This window comes from Hesperophylax consimilis, chromosome 4 (assembly GCF_061612785.1).
Source record: "Hesperophylax consimilis isolate HC1 chromosome 4, BYU_Hcon_1.0, whole genome shotgun sequence".
Classification (NCBI taxonomy): domain Eukaryota; kingdom Metazoa; phylum Arthropoda; class Insecta; order Trichoptera; family Limnephilidae; genus Hesperophylax; species Hesperophylax consimilis.
The window spans coordinates 25,942,346-25,965,682 of record NC_142839.1 but is presented as its reverse complement, the minus strand read 5'-3'; the positions used below and the strand labels follow the sequence as shown (position 1 = coordinate 25,965,682).

Here is a 23,337-nt window from a genome sequence, read left to right as displayed (position 1 = left end):
ACGACGTATGACGTCATAAGTAGCCACACAGTCGCAGCTTTTTTATGATTGAACCCTTTCCTTAACGATTTTGCGCTTGACGGTGAAACGGGGCGTTTTATGGTTCAGCTGCTGAAAGCTGTCCTGTAACCTCTCTTTCTATTACATGCGTCGTTTATGAGAAAGAATGACAGCTTAAATTAGAGCTATCAGCGGTAGATATGCTTTAATTTAAACCATAGCTATATACATATTTTGAAAAAAATAAAATGATAGACAATCCATAAACCAGAAATCTAGGTATTGGACTGAAGCAGCAAAAACTCTCGAATTATGATAGATCTTTGCTGGATGAAAAATTGCACATTTTTTTGTTAGTAATTACAAAGTTGTTGCAACTATTTTCAGTTTAATGTAATTTTTAATTAGCTATGGAGCTTTGAAGAAATTAAATCGCCGCAAAATATATGACAACATATTGCGAGTTTTTTTAATGTAAAGTTGTTAAAAAGTTCGTAAAAACTCAGGCGAAAAACTAGTGTTTTCGTAAAAAAGAGAAACCTGACAATAAAAGTGACCTAATTTGTGTTTTTCTTAATTCTTATTGATTTTAAGCATGTTCAGGGTACCTAGCTAGGTTAGGTTAGGTTAGGTTTGGGTTACCTGTTCATACCTACTTTTTTAACAATTGCCGACGTTTTCCTTAAAAATGTAGGTACTGCAAAATTTTGAAAGCCAAAAAAATACACCATTTTATCTAAGTCTATTTAGAGTTCACTTTCATCGCTATACAAATGTTCCGAATTTCTATTATAATTTTATTTCTAAATCGGACATTGGGCCAATGTACTGGACTATGAGATATCGAGCCCTACGAAAAACAATATAAAGAAATCATGTTTCCCGAACGGTAAAGATCTCAACGCATGTCAGTAAGTTAATAACAATGTTTATCATCTACCTACGCATTAGAAATGTAAATTTTCAGTTAATTTTGAGTTGGTACTCTTTTATCGAAAGTAATATCGTAATTGTCACCCGAGGAAACTTACAAGAAACTCAGAAAAATTGCGTAATGTCATTTTCCTTATCCACTGTCAATCTGTCAGATTCGGAGGCAGTGTTCCCGAAACTAAAAATTCAAAATCGGGAGAATTTTCGCCTAAAAATCGGGAGAAATCGGGAGAAATTTGAAGAAATCGGGAGATGACTAGAACTATTATAATAAAAATTCTCCCTTGTCAACAATCCGAATCCCGTTTACTATTTCCGAAGCAGACCATTAACAACGATCTAAAAAATCAAGAAGCAGCATAATTGTAGATGTTGCCCATGGAATGACGCAATTTTCCGTATCATTCGATGGAGACTTATTTTTACGTCTGTCAACACAGAACATTTTTTGTGAAATTTGAACTGTCAGTTCAAGAGACGTCATAATTTATTGAATACCTATCTATGTACATTAAAATTGAGCGGCATTCAAACAAGTAACGATTTTTGTCCTCGGGATGTGTCTACGATTAAATGAAACGAAACAATCTTTTTATTTTCAATTTTAATAAGCAACCATCCAATCACATCAAGAGCTTTTTCTTCATATCACCTGGCTTCACATGTAAACATAAACAAAGGAGATCTCCTGCTTTTTATATGCGATTGTGAGGACGAATACCTTGTCAACGCATCTCTTCCTGAACAAAAATTTATATCCTTGTTGCAACTTGGATAAACTTTCCCACTCTTTCTTATAATATTGCGAATATTTTTTTTTAGCACCCATGCTCCTACTCGTTCCTGCACCGCGATCAGAATCTGAATTCGAACTAGACATGTTAAAAAAAAATAATATGTACGAGGAACGAAGAACCAAAAAAGCGAATCGAGGCGTTACGTAATAAATTCTAAACTCTCGCTCGTAAAATTCATAGATTATCGGTTTGTATAGGTCTAATACATACATATGCTTAGATAATCAGTATTCTCTAATTATTCTTGTTAATACCCTATTCGGGGGAATTATTTTTTTTTGCCTGTTGAGCAGACCATAAACAAAAAATCGACGAGTGACGACGATTCGCTGCTTGCTTTGAAAAATCGGGAGATATTGATGCCATTCCGGTAGATCGGGAGATGAAGTGAAAAATCGGGAGATCTCCCGAAAAATCGGGAGCTTCGGGAACACTGTTCGGAGGTCCAACATAACCTCATATTTGAAATTTAAAAATTGCTCTAAAATCGGTGTTACGCAGTGTTGCCATAGTAATAAAAATTTCATTAAATATCTAAACTTTCTTAACGCACCATACGTGTTTAGTATCTACATAGGTACATCAAATAATGTTTTTTAAACGCTCTAATTTTTCTATTTTCTTTCAAGATAATTTATGAAATCAGTCACCTATAATATAATTGATAGATCGTTTTTCCTTTGTGAAAAATCACGTCAAGGGCTTTTTTGTTAAGCTCGGGAAATTATGTTGTCCTAGTGCGTTTTATTTAACTTCTACCAGTTTTTCACATATTAGGATAGAAGTAGTATTACTATTTGAGACACCTGTTGAAGCCATTTTCGCCAAGATTTCAACAAGATTTCAACACAATACCCAGATCTACTTAGCGGTGCCCAAATCAATGTGACATGAAAAAACGATAACCGATACTTGCATCTTGATATTGAGACCGTATACATTCTGCATGTAATACAATGGCTCGTAATTCACAAATAACAAAAATTTGAATTAAAACATAATTCTAAATCTAAATAGGTCTAATCTCATAGGTACGTATGTACCTACCTACAAAGAACAAAATACAAAGTTGGCACATAACAAGAACAAGCTAGCCTTGGATGACTCCCCGTGCAAAGAGCATTTGCTTGTCAAATAACCTATCATTTTCAAACACTAAACAATTAGCTGGTGAATCGACATTAATCTACATAATACGGTGAATTATGTCTTCATTCTGACGGGTGGACGACCTCTTTTAATAATTTAATAGAGTCCAATCGCCTCTAGCAAACACAACGAAAATTTATTTGGATGTGTCGACACTTTTTTCTGATAACTGAGCACGACAGATTTGTACTACTTTCGAAATTTGCTGAAAGAACTAAAAAAAATATTGTTGGAAAAAATGTTACTTTTATTTGCTTTGGCCCTCTACGCTAACGACCAAAAGACTTGACTCTGAAAGTCTTTTGAAACTCACTATTCCTATGTAAAAGCCATTCCTGTGTCCTTTTAAATAGCCAGTAGTAGCTACCTACAAAAACCACCACATTTTTATGTCACAATATTACTCTACTTCTTTAAAAGTAAGTGGGTACATTATCTGGTTTTGTCAGCTTTTTGTGCAAAATTTGTTGAATTGATTTAATCATGGTTTTTACTCTCTGAACAGCGAATTACTATCTTCCTACGAGTATATAGAAGCTGGATGTGACCAACTTACCATGATAAATGGGTTAGTTTAATCCATGTAGGAATTAATACCTTATTTCGTAGTTACTCTGTCTGTACAGTGTACAAGGTAAGGGCAGGGGAGCTTTTTCGCCAATAGTTGGGTAGCGTTGTGAATTGGGTTAAAGTAAGGGCTGTAGAAAAGGGATTTATTAATGCAATTCTCGAAGAGGCCTAGATTATACAAAGGAGAAAAGGCAGATGCAGGTAGCTCGTTCCAAATGCGAACTCTCTTACACAAACATACTTACTTATATTATTTTAAGTGATTTGTTTGAAATGAAATACAATAAATAAAGATTCAATACCACATTTATTGTCATTTTCATGTCGATAGAAGTTCGTTACAACACTTTCGTGCTGTAATGGGTCAATCAAACGAAGAAAATAATTATTTTCAATTAAATCAAACGATTAAAAAAAAAATCGATGTGTTTAGACGATAGCGGATTAATTTTTGTATTTCTGTATTTTTGATAATCACCCAGGCAGTATGGCAATTCCTTTGAATTTTGACCCGGATGACGTGGTATTAAATTCATATGAGGGCAGATTGAAAGTTCTTTAATGTACAGACATTAACTTGCCAAAGAAATATAGCGGAATTGATAATGTTATTTAAAATCACACCCAACATAGTTGTTAGTCCTGATCTTTTTCAACGGCTATCATTTCAAATCGAAACAACATACAGTCGCACACTTTTCATTTCCCTCTTTGCAAAGAAAACTCTAAACAGAACTTCTCTACAGATCCACAAATTTACCACATTTACATTTTAAGTCGACTTTACGGGACATAAAACATAAATCGATTACACAACCGCACTCAAACTAGATCACTCAATCTAATTCCCATCTACTCCCATCCTTAGTTCCTTTAACCTAATCCTACTCCTCCCCACCCACCCTTACCACCCATTAATATATTTTGTAACTGAAAAATGACTTATTTTGTCACACATTACTTAGATATATCTTTACTATCGGCGGTGGTAAATTTATACACTATTCCCAGCGAGAGATCGTATGGACGTCGTCGTTCTAGTATATTTTGTCTTTTTCGTTTACAAACAAGATGCTTAAGAAGGAAAAGGACGAACGTCGATGACAACCATACCAGGTCTTGCTGGGACTAGTTTCATAGGAATAATTTTACTATTTTTATTAATATTTATACGTGACGTAGTTACCCAAGTTACTTTAACCAATAATTCCTGACATTGTTTGGAGTAAAATGTGATGAAATTTTGTTAAAAAAAATTGGTTCATAAATTTTTTTCAATATGAAAAACGAACAAAAAACCTTTTTTGCCTCAGCCACTCGAGTAACCGCCCAAACCCCACCCAACCCTAACTATCCAATACCTTTTTTTTGTTGAAAAAAGTCATCGAAGACCAAAACGTCATCTACGTTTTTTATTCTAAATTTCATCAACATTTTTTATTCTAAAGGTCATCTACATTTTTTATTCTAAGCGTTATTTAAATTTTTTATTCTAAACGTCATCTACATTTTTTATTCTAAATGTCATCTACATTTTTTATTCTAAGCGTTATATACATTTTTTATTCTAAATTTCATCAACATTTTTTATTCTAAACGTCATCTACATTTTTTATTCTAAATGTCATCTACATTTTTTATTCTAAGCGTTATTTACATTTTTTATTCTAAATTTCATCTACATTTTTTATTCTAAACGTCATCTACATTTTTTATTCTAAATGTCATCTACATTTTTTATTCTAAGCGTTATTTACATTTTTTATTCTAAATGTCATCTACATTTTTTATTCTAAATGTCATCTACATTTTTTACTCTAAATGTCATCTACATTTTTTATTCTAAATGTCGTCTACATTTTCTATTCTAAACACCATCTACATTTTTTATTCTAAATGTCATCTAATTTTTTTATTCTAAATGTCATCTACATTTTTTATTCTAAACGTCCTCCTCATTTTTTACTCTAAATGTCATCTACATTGTTTACTATAAATAATGTTGGGAATTTATGGTAAGTAAATCAGTTACGTCTGTTAAAACGCATAATTAGGATTATGGTCATTTTAAAAGTTGCTGTTTTTTTCCCAAAAATAAATAATAAAATGTCGAATTCCAAGATTCAATTCACAATTAAAGCAATAAAACGCCAAAAAATCCAAAAATAATTTAGTGGGCTTTCCTGTGTATAGCCGGGAAACGATAAAAAGTTATTAATTAGAAATCAAATCTCAATCAATCAAATCTAAGTATTTATGTAAGGGTAGGTAGCCGAGGACATTATTTTGCAATTTATAGCTCTGTTCTTAGAATTTGTAATACCTCATACAATAATTATTTAATTTAGTAGGCTGGAGGAGCGTTAAATCTCATTCGATAATGGTGTCATAGTTTCATATCTGTAGGACGGAGAAAGGAGTACCTGGAGAATCATATAATATATTATCATTCTCAAGCGAATGGAACAAGTAGGGGCCGCTTGAGAATAACACGCACGTTGATCAATACTTGAGTCGAGTCATGTTAAAAGTTGGCATTTCCGAATAGTATCATACCAAGTATGAATGTGAATGAAGCAAGCAAAGTGTGCGAAGACACAGGTGGGTATATCCAATTTAATTATCAAATTGCGTGATATGTTTGTGGATACTTAGTTAGTTCCTCATATCAAAACAATGAACTTTAAAGTCATCAATAATTTCTAAAGTTAAAAATTATTTCTAAAGTCAATAATAACTAATAAATTCAACAATAATTTCTAATTCAACCGTTACCTACACAATATGCCAATTATAAAAAATGTCAAAATATTAAGTTAGTTTATATCAAAGTATATAATATTATCAATTGATTGGAAAACGTTTCCTTTATTAGCCGATGACGTAAATCCATTAGAAATAGAATTGACTGATACGTCGTTATAGAAGATAAGAATTCTGATAACAATGCTAAGAAAACAATGCGCCTCGTTTCCGGAAGGACAACCCAAACTCTATACAAAATCATGAATACTGTAAACTGTGATTATTACTATATACTAAACTTCAAGTCGTGATTTTGTTTTTTCGTTGCTAACATGAAAGATTACACAACTAAAACCTAATAAGATACAATAATAACATTTTCCTGTAGAAAATCAGGCATAGGAAATTACGTAAATATTGTTAAATTGCTTCCCATTTTTTATGCATGGCAAAATATAGCATACTCGTATATGCATGTAACAACCAATAAGTTATTTGTAACGTTAAATTTTAATAAATAAAATATATGTATAAATAATATTTCATCCCTCTCCATTCTCATCTCATAACAACTGTAAGTAACTTTATTTTTCTACTTAAGTATTAATTATTGCATTTACATATTAAGGCGATGCACTACGTCGTGTAATATTTTAAATTGAGCCGCTATCAATAACAACCCTTACGTAAATGGCGATAAGGTTTAAATTCCCGCTTAACACCATCCGCCATTTATGCAAGAAAAAAACATGGCCAAAAAGTGCCTTTTATTTTATTTTGTGGATGTTCAGGCATAAAAATTTTAATTTTTTTTCGATCATTTTATAAATAACTTAATTTGCCACATTTTACAATAAAATCATGACCGAAAATTTGTTCGTAAGAAGGAGATTTTGAACTTTTAAGCAGTTTTCATAGGCCTTGTACATTATTTTATTCGGGGCTCATGATTTTGCATTACTACGTATGGCATCGCCTTAATATTAAGTGCAGATCTGCAGATGGTAATTAATCTCACTTTGAAATTATGCTTTATTTTTTAGGAGGAAGCCATACATATCGCTACGAACATAATATATGTAACAGGCATAAAAATCGCTTGGCAAACGGAGTCTCGATTTCAAGCGCAAGTTGTTTTTATTTATTTTGTGAATAATTATATAAGAAAGAAAAAAGTTAATCAAGGGAAATTGTCGCAGATAACCTTAGCCATAATATTGTATATGTTTAAAGTTGTTTCTTTTATGTGTTCATACATTTCTAGTGAAAAAAAATATTTTTTAGAAGTTTACGCTTTTATAATTTTATACAGTAATTAACAATTTAATTTTAATTCTAATCAAGCGAAACGATAGGAAAAGCTTCGATTGATCCAAAGCAGTAAAGAAAATAGTTATTTCAAACAGTATTCATATTTGTGTATACCCTTTTTATGTATTTATAAAATATTTTTCTGTTTTACAAAGGGGCATAATTCTACAATCGGAGAACTTGCCTAATTGGGTAAATTCGTAAAAATCCGACTTTAATTGAGCCATAGTACCAGGAGTCGTAATAAACTATGTTAAGTCTGTCTAGTTGTTTTGTAATCTATGTAACTTCTTCATTGAACTCTCTTTTAAATTCGAATTCTTATTTAAAAATAATTTCCTTTTTACTGTACAATGTTGTCTTTTCCCGTAATGAGTTTTATTAAGCTTATTATTATTTTGTGATATATTATCAATTAAATACAACAAACGATGTAAACCGATTCGTAGTAAGAGATTAGTCTAAATAGCGATTTGAAGTTATGCGTCGCCTAAAAATAAATAATTCATTGTAACACAAATATATCATAATGAATATGAATCACCTTATCAGTTAGCAACAAAAGTAAGGCTTCTTGTTATCATCGCTGATTTCCAAGTGTCCATTAGAACAAGTCCGTACCAGGCATATCATTTACAATATATGACTAACTTCGTAAAAGCCCCTGTGTGCGATCACAAAGAATATAAACATGAACTTTAGCAATATACAATAGTAGGTCTACACTAAGCTCTTTAGAACAGAAGTACCAGGTGGGTACCTAGTACTTACTTAAATACAAAATATGGGAAACAGATCATGGAAGATCAATCTGGTGATTGTAGATATTGAGATGATATTATGGATTTTATGATATCGACTTTCGATAAAATTATTGCATTTTTTGTTTACATAAATTTTAATAAATAATATATATATATAATTATTCCACACCAGTAATTCTATTATCTGCATGTACACAAAAACAAACAATAAACAGAAGAAAGCTAAGTTATAACAAAAGAAAGAAGTTGACAGGTAAATTCCCATCTGCAATAATTTATATTCCTCGAGGAAGAAAATAACGATTCGCTTACCAGAGCAGCGACACTTGAATATTCGTCACATGCAGGCGATGGCGATGCAGTGGTCCAGCGTCCAGCAGACAGCGGATGACGAAGATGCTGTAGCCAGCGAGCTATCACCATCGCGTGTTATCTTGCCAAAAGAACTACGACTGCCGCCCGACTCTCACACTCGTGTGCGTGAGATGCGACTCCACATGTGATTTATTTTATACGGACCCGAATAACCGAACAAGTAACACTAAAAAGTTGAAAGTTTTATCTTTGAGGGGATTTTGTATGTTGGAGGATGGTGCGATTTTTCGATGTAGGGCCAAGCTTCCGCGGCGAACGCTCGGCGGCTTATGGACGGGTTATCGCCGAAGAGGGGCCTTCCTGCTGGGCGTCCCTGTCTAGCGCGCGCGGGGGCGTCGCTCCGTCCCTGTCTGCGCGTGCGCCCGCTGCACGGCGGCTGTAAGCTGGCTGCGGACCTTTTCATCCGACACCGGCACCGGCACCGGCACCCGGCACTCGTAATGCCGTGGCGGTGTACCTAGTACCTACCGCTCGCAGCTAGCGGCTAGGGCCACGTCGCAGGCCGAAGCCGCGAGCCGCGACCCTCCGCAATCCGCACCCTCCCAGCCGGCAGCCGGCAGTCGGCAGTCGCAGCCTTCCCGAGGGAGATGGGGTCGGATAAAAATCGATCCCGGACACCGCCTGACATTTCTACCACGGGAGACAAGAGGCGGCGGTCCTCAGCCATAACAAGACCCACGCGCCCACGCCCATTCAAGGAGGGTTATACGTTATACTAAATATATACATAACTTACGGGTTTACAATACACTGAGAGTGACACTACTGCGACGACGTTCGGCGGACACTGACGAATAATGCAATCCTCTATTACAACTTTGGTACTATTATAATTATCATAAGAATTATTATTATTATTATCGATGTTAAGAGTGAGGATGAATTTTACAAACATAATAATAATTGGATAATTAATATAGCGCCGTTTTTGTGAAAAATCCCCTCAAGGGCTGTACAATTTATTACGAGTTCCTAGGCTCCATCTAATTTTATTATTTACATATGCATACAGAAAAACATACTTACCTGGCAGGAGGTCACTTCAGATAAACAGACTTTTATTAAAACGTTTAGGAGTTTGCACGCAAAGGATACTGTAGGAAAAACACAGGACATTGATTTTACATTTGATATTTAACCCTTTATTACTGTCGCTATTATATTTATTCGGAGACTAGCTGACGTGTGTCTGGCGTTGCTCGACTCTCTTTACTTTATATAAATATAATATGCATTTATTATATACATCAACCTTCTGGAAGAAATTCTCTAAATGATAGTGAAAACTTTATAAAAATCCGTTGCGTAGTTTAGAAGAACTAAGCCCACACAGACAGACAAAAATAGCGAGTTTATTTTATACTATTTGGTTAGAGATTAGTGGCAACATTAGAGTTGATATTTCTATTGATGGACTGTAGAATTTAGGACTCTTTTGGTCTGGAGAATTTTTATGAAATGACGTTAAAAGCTTAGTCTTAATTGCTAACATTTTTTACATGTATAGTTACTAGCTGACTAGCTGTCCCAGTGTTGCTGTGGGTTAACCTAATGAGATAGACATATACCATTCCTTATTTTTCTTTAGGCCGTTTTAAGATATACAATTCCGTAGTACATTATTTTGATGTATCTCATGAGGTTTAGAAAGCGTTAGCAATGCAGTGCCCGAAAATATATTTTTACGACTTGATCCTAAAACATCAACTTTTCTCTATTTTCTATAGAACTAATATGCATATATTATATATGTAAACCTTCCGGAAAAAAATCTCTACTTTATAGTGAAAACCATATTAAAATCGGTTGCGTAGTTTTGAAGAACTAAGCGCACAAACAGACAGACACGGAGAGCGACTTTATTTTATACTAAGAGATTTACAATGCCGCAAACTGTAAAGGCGAAACGTTTCCGAGTTTATGGATATGAATGTCTAAAAAGGTGAGTTTTATGTTTAGCTTACAATTCCGCCGATTCTGTGATCATTCTTAAATCACGTGGAACCCATTGGTGGCCCATTCTAGGCTTTAGGTCATCCGAAAGCACGCTCCCCGAACACAGTATTTTATAATATATACAACTCGTAATATTATACAACAAAATGATCGAGATACCTTCCTAGACCTAGTCTCTGTTTTTCTAGATCAAATTCGGGGACTCAGGAGCACAGTGGCCTAACTACAAAAAACTGGTGTTTTGAGTTATGCTTGTTTTCGGTAATGCCATACCTACTCATATGTGTTAATGGAACGAAGCTGTATCTCATACATACCTACAGCTGTTTAAGAGATGCAGTTAGGCATTTCAGTTGGGCATACAGCAGGGCATATAAGCATTCCAATAATTATTTGCGTTTAAAACTATGTTTTTGTAGATAGGCCCCTGTGATCCTTAACCTCCGAAGTGTGAGTCCAAAAATAAAAACTTTCAGCAGAGACAGCTTAATTGCCCTTGCAGAAAATCGAAAGTAATTTTCAATTATTAAAACCACGTACCAATATCGGTTGTCGGTGCATCCGTGCATGCGTGAAGTGATATGAAATATTCCTGTGTAATAAGTAAAATTATTATTCACGATCAACGAAATTTTATTTTTTCAAAATTGGAACTGATAAATAAATGATTACAAATCATATGAGACTAATTAGCAATTCTATATTTGAAATGCGTATTTCCTTTGTTTAAATTTTGTTCGTTATTTTCACTAACTAGCGGTTTTCATTCGAAAGGTAAGTTTCTCTCTAATTTGTCAACAAAAAAAAAATTGTTTTCGGAAACATTTTTAAATTCTTTCAGCTTTACAAATCCTACAACTATATTATTATAATCCCGTGATTTTTCACGGGACATATAATATTTTGGGTGACCGGATAAATCATCACAATGATAATTCATCACATCTTTAAAAAGTTATATAAAGTCATGGAAAGTGATGAAACAAAAACTTTATTAACTGGGTTAAGTAGGTTAGGTTAGGTTAAAAAAAAAATTTTTTATCGTTTCTAATGACTTTATATCACTTTTTAAAACTGTGTTGAATTGTCACTGTGTTGAGTTATCATGGAACCAATATTTTGTTCGATACATTTTTCCAATAGGAACTTTTGCATAACTAATTTAGAATTGTCACAGTTGTATCAAACGCAAGAGGACATAAACTGCATCCAAAGTTATGCGTTTGGTGTGTAGGTAGAAACATAGAATAAACAGGGATAGCTTGGGCGAACGATGTTGGCAATACTTATATGTCGTTTCATGTCGTGTTTATACTAATAATGATTAGTGTCCCATCTCCCTTGGTTATTTTATCTGAGTTACATACATTTTGACCTATTAAATTTTGTGTTGTCACTTATTTGATAATGACGGATCTAACAGCGGTATGCCTGTAAGCGCGGTTTCACGTCCCCGTTGACCGCGTAGGAAGACATCTGACCTTTACCGCTGGCATTCTTATTTTCCTTATGATGGTAAGGTTAGGGTTATCGCGGTTGGGCGGAGGAGCGGACATTCCGCCGGCCACCAAAACCATCACTAACAAAAGCAAAAGAATATAAAAAACAGGTCTTTGCGCAAAAAACGCCAAAACACGAAGGGACCTGCCAAGACTTCAAGGGAGGCCAGAACCGTGTTCTCCAAAATACAAACCTCGGTTGAAAACGCTGTTGAGAATGGAGCCTCGTTAAAGTGTAATAATAAGGTGCGACTTAAACATCAGTACTACGAGTTGAGTGGTATTTATTATGTAAAGTTGGCCAATTCTATTTCGAAAATCGAGAACTCGAATGTTTGACGGAAAATTACCTTTGCTTGTGAAATACAGCGTTTTTAAATAGTAACAGTAACGTGTTTGCTATCCATACTTCCTTCTTAAATACAAAATTTGATGGTATAAAACAAAGTAGTCATATATTCATATATATAATATATTCAAGTAACTTTAAAAAAATACTCACGAATGTACAATGCACATACTTACTTTATATTTGAAACTTTGCTTTATTTACAATTTCAGGCGTTATTATTTGGATTTGATGTTAATCTTAGTATTAGCATTTGATTTTTTTTGTATATAGTTATGCTATTATCCGTGTATTATGTTACCCTTACATACATAAAATGTCAATTACCTTGGTAAAAGCCCGATAGGGCATGAATGAATAATAAATAAAATAAAAAATATACAGGGTGTCCGGGGGTAAAGTGAACTAACTTCGGGGTGATTCTACATGATTTTATAAGTAGAAAAGAAGAATAAGGTAGTTTTTAGGTAAAAAAGTTGAATTGTTTGTATGGGAAAATAAATATTCTTCAGAAAATAAAAATATTTTAGTGTGGGAAAAAAATGTTGCAATTTCGACAAAAGTTATTTAGATTTTTTACTTCTACCATCATGTAAAATCACCTCTCGAAGTTAGTTCACTTTACCACCGGAAGCCCTGTGTGCTGTTAATTTATTAATACAAATCTTACATATAGATCGAACTGTAAATTTTGTTTTCAATCACGGGGTATTTTACCATCCTCTTGATCTTGAGCTTATCCATGAGATATCGTTTAATATTAATAACAAATGCCATTGAGGTGATTTGCACAAAAACGGCGCCATACAAATCATCCAAATATTATTATTATTAAATATTTTTTACGTAAGAGGTAGAGAACTAAGCTAACTTATCTGATGTAATATAATATCTTTTAGCCACTATTCACTAATTTCGGATAATGCATAAACTACAGGACAAACAATTATCTGACACTAGCTGATGTGTACCCGTCGTTACTCGGGGTTATGAGTAATTCTACGATAAACATATTGTACATGTATTATATATATATATATATATATATGAACCTTCTAGAAGAAAGTCTCTAAATGATAGTGAATAGGTACTCTATTAAAAACCTTTGCGTAGTTTAGAATAATTTAGCACACAAACAGACAGAGGCGGATAGCGACTTTATTTTATACTATTTAGAGATGATTTGATATTTTCACGAACGTGGGAAGTATTGTGATTTATTTTTGGAGTATTTACAGTAAAATGCTTTTCAAAATGTTTGCTAATGAGCGGGTAAGCGCAACACGGCATAATACCCCAAAAAATAAATCACGATAAAAGAATTACCAATTCAGTGGTAAGCACCGACTAATCTCTTGCATCGATTTTCTATTACACATTTAATGAAAACTTATCTACAATAAACAAATTATCATCGTTATCATCTCCCTCCCCTTATCCTTTTCGTGCCGGGGACATGGGCTCGAGGAGTTGTTTCCAGGGCCTCGATTCTCGAAGAAGTCAGTCCACTAGAACAGCGAGTGGTTCGACCCACTCGCTGTTCGAGTGGAATGACTATTGACCTTTGGGGTATTTAATTATTTACCTTCAACGAGACTCGAGAATAAGAATATCGACCAGTGTATGTACTTTCGACGGCGAATGAGAGAATGGATTGGAGAATCGATACCCAGGTTTCGACGGCCTCCGTCCATAGTAGGTCCAGCATCTTCTCGCATTATAGATTTGATAAAAGGTTTTGTTAAATATTTTCACATTTATTGTATGTTTACATTATATATCTACTTCCCTTAAATTGTATCTAAAAAGTAAAATATTTTGTGGATAGTGGAACGTGGAACCACCATGTTCTTGCTGTATTCACTTCGGTGACCGGATAAATCATCAAAATGATAATTCATCACATTTTTATAAAGTTATATAAAGTCATGGAAAGTGATAAAACAATTTTTTTTAACTGGGTTAAGTAGGTTAGGTTAGGTTAGGTTAAGTTAGGTTAGGTTTAAAAAAAAATTCATCGTTTTTAATGATTTTATATCAATTTTTAAATGTGTGTTGAATAATCACTGTGTTGAGTTATCATGGAACCATTCACTTCATATGTAGTTAGCTACCTGCAGCATTCAGCTGCAATTGAAGCGTAAAACCCGATAACGATGTTAATATCAAAGGTTTCAAATAATTTACGTATTGGCAGAATGAATTAATGGAAGAGTGATTGTACTTGTTGTGACTAAATGTTGAAAAACATTTTAAAGTGGTTAAAAAAATCAAACCGTAAAATCCAATGTTTTTTTAAACTATAATACATCTATTTTTATTAATAGATGTATTTTTTCATTTGAATTAAGATTGAACCTTACTCCCCAGGAATAACAACTGAGTCAAATAGAGATTATGTAGGATCGACATTTATTCCGTATATTAACTGCTGTAATGTCATCGAATTTCAAATAATGAATGTTCGAGTTTTTGTGCGATTGCCACCAAAAGTTGATTGAAGGCAGTGTCATCGACAACGAGTCTTATATGCTGAGTTTTAGCTTGATTGGATGCCGGGAATTGAGTTAATTTCCACTTCTAATATTTGCATTCATTCATTCACGGAAACAAAAGTGAATTTCAAATAGATGTATTTGAAAAAAAATGATTGCGACTGAATGTTGAAACAGAAGATTGTCCTCGGTGTAACGTGTATGTTAAGCCACATTATGCTGACTCGATGAATCGAATATTATTAATCAATATTATTATACAACATCCGACATTGACAGGGGAAAACGTCTCACAGATGGCCTTAAATATGTCCGTCTTGTCAATCGTCAATTACTCGTACGTTCAAATATATACAACGTATACATAATGTATCTATTCGTAATCTACACGTGTGTTATTGCTATTTAAATCCACTAACTCTCAATAAAAACTTGAATACCCTACAAGAGTCTCAACTGCTCACGATTTTCCAGAGCCAGTGGAACTGTGACATGGGATGAGGAAGGTAGGGAAGTTATTCACATGTAATCACCAAACACGGCTAAAGCCATTTCAAGCAAAGTTTCGGTTACTGAGAGTATCCACCATCCTTTCTATATGATTCCGTAATCACAGGTTTTATTCACCATTTAAAATGAAAATGCGGAAATGATTAAATATTTTCAGTTGCAGTTTTCACTAAAGGTTTTTATTTCTTAGGTCTGCTTTGAGAAATGAGTAATGCTGATTTATTGAAAACCTCTTCAAATTATTAGTCACACTGTTAAAAACGGGACTGTAAGCCGCTTCCTCATAAAGTGTTGGTAAATTCGTAATAATATCGATACACGTGTTCATCAACTGCGTTGGTCTTAATTATATATCAGGATGGACATCGTGAACAAAACATTGGTATTGGTATACCTATCAATTTATTCGTTAATGGCCTACAGTCACGTTTTTTAACAGGAATACGATTAGTATGAAGAGATTTCTAATAAATTAGCAATATTCATTATCAGGAAGTTTTCTCCATATAAATAGCTGAAGCCTTAAGCTGTTATTAAAATCTTTGGTAATTTATCAAAACTTTATACTCGTGCATAACTTTATACTCGTGCATAACTTTATACTCGTGCATAACTTTATACTCGTGCATAACTTTATACTCGTGCATAACTTTATACTCGTGCATAACTTTATACTCGTGCATAACTTTATTCTCGTGCACAACTTTGTACTCGTGCATAACTTTATACTCGTGCATAACTTTATACTCGTGCATAACTTTATACTCGTGCATAACTTTACACTCGTGAAGAACTTTATACTTGGGCATAACTTTATACTTGGGCATAACTTTACACTCGTGCATAACTTTATACTCGTGCATAACTTTATACTCGTGCATAACTTTATACTCGTGCATAACTTTATACTCGTGCATAACTTTATACTCGTGCATAACTTTCCACTCGTGAAGAACTTTATACTTGGGCATAACTTTATACTCGTGCATAACTTTATACTCGTGCATAATTTTATACTCGTGCATAACTTCACACTCGGGCATAATTTTATACTCGTGCTTAATATTTTCAACTCCATTTGGAATTATCGTTTGGTAGTGATTTAATAGCCACATCCAAGTGGTCCAGGTGTTTGAACTCCCGTCACATTTGACGCAACGTTATCACAATTCGGCATATTACAGCGTGTAATAGCCATCAACATTTAAAGAAAAGCTAATGGGTCATGTCAAGAGTCAGAATAATAGAAGAGTATGTATGAGACGAGTGTGTGTCATTACCATTGTTTGGCGGGCCGTCCTCTTTGCCTGGCCCTGCGGGGAAACGGCGTGATGGTTAGTTAGTTTTGACGTGATGAGAATCGCCGGTTAACGGGGACGGGTTAAATGATGAAAATTCATTTTAGAGCCATTTGCAGATTTAATGAGTAAGTCAGATTTGACGGAGTTTGAAAACAAATACGCCTTAAAGGTTATAAACTTTAACCACCCCTTTAATTGGCTAAACGGTAAACGGAACGGTATATAACCGGATAAAACAGAACAGTCACAAATCAGAACATGATAAACAAATGGTTAGGTTAGGTTAGGTTTTGTGGGAGATGCAATGCACTTTTTATGCTCCGAAAGAGAGTACTCCTACCTATCAGAACGCGCCAATCAACAGAGCGACTCTGTGGTGCATTGACCACCGACATTTTCGACGTCACTTAGCAAAAAATATCTATTGACGCATGTCACAAAATAGTAAAATTGCCTCCATGACTTTTTGTACTCCTTATATCCATTATATATCCATATTTATGTACCTTAAAAGTAAGGTAAAGTTAGGTTAGATTTGTTGCTTGTTCCATATACCTAATGGACTGACAGTTTCAATAGCCAGTTAATAAATAAATAAAAATAATAAAATTTTGCACTCCTAGACTAACTAGATTCTCCATCGCAAAGACAATCACGTAAGCCACGGAAAACCCAGTGCTAAAGTCGTTCGACAATAATAATATTATGACAGATTTGTAGTTAGTTACTCGTGCCTCGTGAAACATTTGCATCTTTAGCGAGTTGAATGATAGCGAATTTGACATTGAAGCTAGACATCAGACCTAGCCAAAGATTAAAGAAGAATAAACGAAATGCGATGTGAACACGTTTCGTAACCCAAAAGTCTGTCTATTCTAGCCTTAAATTTCAAATTCAAAATCAAATGAAATGCAATAATATACAACGTTAGGTGGTGTAAGAGATGCGGAGTAGTTTTATAATTTTGTAATTACCTACTGTTACCAGTTCTGTACCGATTATGTTAGGTTTATTTATGTTACGTTATGTTATGTTTATGTTCCATATCTGTATATTTATATTCTGTCATTTTCTGTATTTGTTTATAAGAAAAAAATGTAAATTGTGTATGGCCAAGATTACATACTTAATGGGTGAAAGCCAAAATAAATAATAATAAAAAATAGAGTTGTAGAGCGCTGTGTTTTCATTGGCTCTTTAGGGACTAGAACCAAAAGGTACTCATTATTTAAATCTACGTGGAAGGCACTTTTATTTGAAAGTGTGTGTAATATGTATCCATTGAGTAGATCTAGCCATGTCCTCTCGTAACTCCGGTAGATGTCTATAATTTTACGGAATCACAGCCTCTATTAGTTCCGGTACATTATGTGACGTCTCGTCCCGTTCAAATCATTCAACAAGACCGACAAAGCGAAGCTAGCAGGCCACAATGAAATGTCGATACTAACCCTGATGATACATCATACCTCATTGCAATGGAGCACGGAATTGGCAAAGGAACGATAGTGGAATAAATGTGACCCCTGAGGTGTGTGTGGTAAATCATGTGTTAAATAATGCAAGGTTGATTAAGAAGGGGACGTTTAGATGTTTTCGGTCCGTAGAAAAGATGCACAAAGAAAGGCAGAGTAAGGAGAATGAATGACGCGCAAGTGAATGGTAAAAGAACACGGGACGCCCGAATATGACACGGCACGATCAAGTGAAACAAATACTTGGGTCGGTCCACGTCATACAGAAGAGTGAGACGATATAATATACCTAGAGACCCTTCGAACTCTCCATCAGGACTATATCGACCCATCGCCCAGTGGGAGGGATGGATGCATACATCCATCCCACCTGGACACACTGACCCCCACATTCCTACCTACCCCATAAATTCGTTTCACCCCAGCCCATTCTCATTTATGATAATATTATGAATGAGAATGAAGAAAGGAATGTGTGAAAGATAGAGTTATGTGGCGGTTTATCTTATCTGCCGCCTACCCTCGTGGAGAAACGGCATGATGGTCAATTATTAAATTACCTGTAGTTTAGTTTTAGGAGCGAATTCCTCAGTAAATTTTATCTAGTTTTGCTGGAAATAGACACTAGATGAATCATTTTCTAACGTCTAGGTAGAACCGTATCTTATGCGACAATGACGTCATTGCACTGCAGAATCGGGTTATTATTGAATACGCAGAGAGGTAATCTCTTTGGCTCTATTTCAGAGATCGTGATTTCAAATACCAAACTTTAAAATTTGTTTCAAACCACTGACGAGAAAACCAATAGAAGTGTTTTGTGTTGTGATTTACTTTTATATACAGAATAAACCATTTTTTTTAGAAAAAAGGATTACAGACATACTAGTGTGATTTTAATAATAAAATGTACATATCAGGTACAGGGAACAAAATGTTAGCTATTAACTGTTATCAAAAAATATGTGAAATGCTTTTGTGTAAGTTATTTAGTTTGATATTAAAAATATCTGTTCCTTCTGCATATTGGTTGCGGTGACCGGATAACTCATCAAAATGATAATTCATCATATCTTTAAAAAGTTATATAAAGTCATGGAAAGTGATGAAACAAAAACTTTATTATCTGGGTTAAGTAGATTAGGTTAGGTTAGGTTAGGTTTAAATTTTTTTTTCATCGTTTCTAATGAACTAATGACTTTATATCACTTTTAAAAAGTGTGTTGAATTGTCACTGTGTTGAGTTATCATGGAACCATATTAGGAACATGACGTAAGTGAATGGTTTTAAAAATAGTTTTTTTATTGGACAGTTCTGTTATGGTTTATATTTTAAATGGGAGTACGAGTATAAAGTTTATATATTATGTCTTAAAAAATGTGATTTTTTTAATAGAATCAGAGTGAACCTTGTAATGCGGTGACCAAATAGATGAGTTATACTCCATTTGACTAATGACGTATACAAAAATGTAAAGGTAGATATTTTACAAAAGTCTTTTGCAATTCTTATTGTGAAACCGAGCATTTTCATTGATTTGTTCGTAATAAAATTTGTATATTATAAAAAATTAATTAATAATCTAAACCTATCCCAAAAATATATATATAAATAAGCGGTGACCGGATAACTCATCAAAATGATAATTCATCACATCTTTAAAAAGTTATATAAAGTCATGGAAAATGATGAAACAAAAACTTTATTAACTGGTTTAAGTAGGTTAGGTTAGATTTCATCGTTTCTAATGATTTTATATCACTTGAGTGTGTTGAATTGTCATTGTTTTGATTTATCATGGAACCAAATAAGCAAGGTACTTTCCCACCTTCCTCTTCCCTACCTCCTTTCCATACCCACTATCTTCAGCTTCACAACATACCTTAATTGGGGATGCCATAGTCTCACTGGCTTCAGACGATTCAGAGTCTTGAGACTCTTGTGCGGTTTAACATAAAAAACCTTTTTTTTATTTAAAAAAGTCAACCTCACCCCCATGAACCTGGGCACCCTTGCTAAATCCCCAAACGGAGCGAACCACTTGGGGTAACCTATGGCACAGGTGTTGGTTATCGATACCCGCCTCCCAAATTGATTTGCCATTCAGAATAAAAATGTTACATAAAATAGATTTAGCTATGATCAGTGTACAAAATAAGCAAATACGACAACGTATTATTGCAACATAAGTCATAATCGCGAATGCCCCGTGCCATATTTCACATGAGCAATGCTCTGTCCTTGTGCACATAGGTAATAATATTGTTAAGCTGCCTATTACCCAAGTGCTTAACGTCAGGCCTGTTAAAACTACTAGCTTAGGCCTATCGCGGGACCCTGAGGGACCCCGACTCCAATAAACAAATGGTCGAGTGTATTAATATTCATGAATATTATTTTCAGATACTGAAATTTGCGATACTCGTGGAAAGGAGGGGTAGGGGGGGGGGGGTGTATAACTACGATCGAAAATTTGAACCGAAATATTGTGACGTCATATAATTGCCTAACTATATCCACTAATAAAAAACTCTGAAAGTCTATGTATTATAAGTAGGCTCCGAATGAGAATTTTACTGTCTATATATCGGCTTATCTATGGTTTTTTTGGACAAATTTGTTTCATACAAAAAGCACGAAGTTATCGATCTAGTGAGTTGTTTATTTATGGGCAGGGATAGACTTTGGTTGGTAGGAAGATCTAGTAACATAGTTAAAGCCACTTCGTGTAACGTTTGGAACCTGAATGGCGGTCTCTCGCCAGGATAGTACTTATCTTCCTCTAGTATAAAGGATAACAATATTTTAACATTTCTGTTACAGAAGTTAAGTTGTTTTGGGCAAGGATAGGTTTTTTTAGTCTAACTTAGGTTAGGTTTGTTTGTTTTCGTCACTTTTATTAACTTTTCTTCGACGTTCTGTTTTGTCATGGAACCATAGTTTTCACATTAAACACTATAAAGACACGACATTTTTCAATGTACATCTCATAGGAGAACCGCCAGAAAATAGATTCCGCGGAAAATATTATCGCATTTGTTTGCCGACAATTTTGCTGATTTTTAACATATTTCAAAATAAATTACTGTTTTTAACATATTTCAAAATAAAATATTGTTGTTGAAAGCATATGAAAGACTCTTTCAGATTGTAGTATTACAAATCGACTTATGCAATGAAAACTATTAAATTTTTGAACGCAAACAAAGATATAGTTTTTAAAGTCGCTTACCGATTATTTTATTATTACTTTTACTACTTACTACTTTACACGAAACGTATTTTATTATAAAAGTTATTGTCACTTCAATTTTTTTCGTTTACTGTATAAAAAATTGAAAACCTTCACAAATATTACATTTATTTAAAATTTGGGTGTTTTTTTTTATGTAAACTGAAAGCGCAGTATTCTCTCTTCAATATACTTTTCAGTAATACAAAATGAGATATTATAACTTTCTATGGAAATAAATATATTATATCTCCCAAAAAGTCTCAACGGTTTCTTGTCGTCTGTGAAGGATATTTACAAAAATTTCCGGAGGGGTTAATAGTAAACAATATTTCGATAAAATATAACTACTACAAAGCAAATATTTATTATTTTGTTTAATGTAAAACCGCACGAGATTCCCAACTGCTCCCAACCGTCTGGAGCCAGTGCGACTATGCATCCCCAATAGGGGTATGTTGTGACGCTGAAGATAGTAGGGAGGGGAAGGAGATGGGGAAGAAGATGTCGGGGAGTACCTGGCTATTCAGATCTAGTCATCAAACACGGCCAAAGCCATTTCAAACAACTTTCAAGTCTGAAAGGTGGTCTTACACCAGGGTGACACTGATAGCATCTTCCACTCGGGAACGTGCCGTAAATATACTAAATATTATTTTAAAATAGTAAATTGTGAACTTACACAAATTAAATTTACTGGCGCGCGCCGGGATTTGAACCCGCGACCATTTGAAGGAAATCCTGCTAATTACCATTTAACGTGGAACCGAATTATGTTAAGTCATATTTTTCATACAGTCATGTGTCACATTACATAACATACTTTTGATGCCTTACTGCAACAATAACTAGTTACTAGTATTTTATGAGCAACTAAACGAAATATATTTCAATGCAAAAACTAAGTACCTACTATTTAAGCAATTTTTTTTTGGAATCCTCCACTGTTATTGCTATTTTGGAGGTTGGTCATGTATATGTATATTTTTTCAATTTCGGGGTCGTAAAATGAAATGTTTGGGAAGCACTGCCTTATGTCACCGACGTGTCTAAGTTACATAATGTACTCGTTAGCAATATTGTTAATTTTCATAGGGTACTTATAGTGCCATATGCAATCATATGCTAAAAGGTAAAAAGAATTCCCAGGTACCTTTAAAATAAAAATGATCTGAATACATGCAGGGCCGGCCCTGTGACAAACGACGCCTGGCGCTAGTAAAAATCTCCAGAGTGCTGTGTTAGATGTTAGGCATTATTAACGCTTTTGGTACCTTGGCAAGTTGGCGCCCGGATTGGACTGCTAGCACCCCAAGGCGGTTCGGAATCAATGGGACTATGGCATCCCCAAGCAGGGTACGTTGTGAGGTGAAGGGTGTAGAGGTGGAGAGAAGACGGGGCGGGGTAAGATAGCTCAGAAAAGAGGATATGTCGCTACCCACTTTTTTAGACTGCTGTCAGGGTTTTTAGAAGTTTATAATGACTATCTACTCGTAAGACAGCGTTATCATATATTATTCTATTATCCTGCCCGTGGGACAAACTTGCCAACAGCTCTCCCATTGGGGAAGAGTGTATTGCTCTTTGGCAAAATTTCTTCGGATTAAGACATATTTTGCGTCAGTGAGGAGTCAAAACACAAAAGCTGTTGATTCTTTTAATTTTTTATTTATTTCTTTATTAATACAGTACATATTTATTATAAGGTATTCTAAAATGTCTCAGTAACAATTTTTTGTATTTGTTAAGTGATAAAAAACCGGTGGGTGGCCGAGTTGACATCGCGTTTGGGTCCCACCCAGGCGTAGTGTGTTCAATTCCTCGGCTGGCTAAGTCCTCGATCACAACACAAGCAACATTTTCAGCTTACTGTGA

The 23,337-nt window shown here is 34.4% G+C and overlaps 1 protein-coding gene across 5 annotated transcripts in view; it reads right to left on the bottom strand.

Annotated features, from left to right (window-relative positions):
* The window catches only part of LOC149424439 (uncharacterized), a 101,948-nt gene that overhangs the window by 35,682 nt on the left and 42,929 nt on the right, over window positions 1-23,337 (bottom strand). The window contains exon 1 of one of the 5 annotated variants that reach the window (XM_089651560.1): window positions 8,582-8,774. The exons of the other annotated variants lie outside the window; for them this stretch is intronic. The gene's annotated coding sequence lies outside the window, so the exon portion shown is untranslated. Of the gene's footprint in view, window positions 1-8,581; window positions 8,775-23,337 lie in introns of those variants that run through there. 5 annotated transcript variants of the gene reach the window in all.